The sequence below is a fragment of the Penaeus monodon genome, chromosome 30 (genome assembly GCF_015228065.2).
Source record: "Penaeus monodon isolate SGIC_2016 chromosome 30, NSTDA_Pmon_1, whole genome shotgun sequence".
NCBI classification, from domain to species: domain Eukaryota; kingdom Metazoa; phylum Arthropoda; class Malacostraca; order Decapoda; family Penaeidae; genus Penaeus; species Penaeus monodon.
Genome location: NC_051415.1, coordinates 7,369,091 through 7,369,787, shown reverse-complemented (window position 1 = coordinate 7,369,787; position 697 = coordinate 7,369,091). Strand labels below are relative to the sequence as shown.

General features: G+C 29.4%; 1 pseudogene; it reads right to left on the bottom strand.

Moving 5' to 3' along the window:
* LOC119592336 overlaps positions 1-57 on the bottom strand; it is a 19,630-nt pseudogene extending 19,573 nt beyond the window's left edge.
* Between the last annotated feature and the right edge of the window lie 640 nt (positions 58-697).

Sequence of the window (697 nt, the reverse complement as noted above, 5' to 3'; positions counted from 1 at the left end):
CACACCCCACCATATAAAATACTGGAGATCAACCAGACCACTGGAGCAGTGCTCCATAGGTATACCAATATACTGTACAGTCCCCAGAATTATGGGGGGTCTTATATCAACATTTTATCATAACCTTTGACAGTTCCACAAACAGTGAAAGAGTTTGGGATGAGTGCAGTGGGGAGGTTTAGGGACAGCAATAACCAAATTTCAACCTTCATACAGGATTGATTTAACCATTGATTATATGAACAGGATAAAGAAGGTAACAGAGGGAGACTTCAGAGATGAGATAATGAAATAAAAAAAAAGAAAGATACGTAAAGAGATTTACTTTTCTAATGAAAGTAAAAGCAATCAAACAAAAGACAAACTCTTCAATATATTTTTATTTTCTAATATATAATAACAATAAAAAAAAATAACATAAAAGAGAACTGATAGAGTATTTTCTTACTTCTATATAACAATGAACTAAGAGAGAAATTAAAAACACTATTTACTATGAAGTATAAAAAAATATAGTTTAAAATTTATTTCTCATTTAGCTCAATGAATGCATGAAAAGCAAAAATGTGTCAACCCCTGATTTACTGACAAGGGAAATTTTCCAACAGAAGAGCATGGATAAACTATATTTTTAAAAAAGTATATTTTGTGTTTTATATTGTCCACTGTAATTTAGTTTTTACAAATAATAAATTTT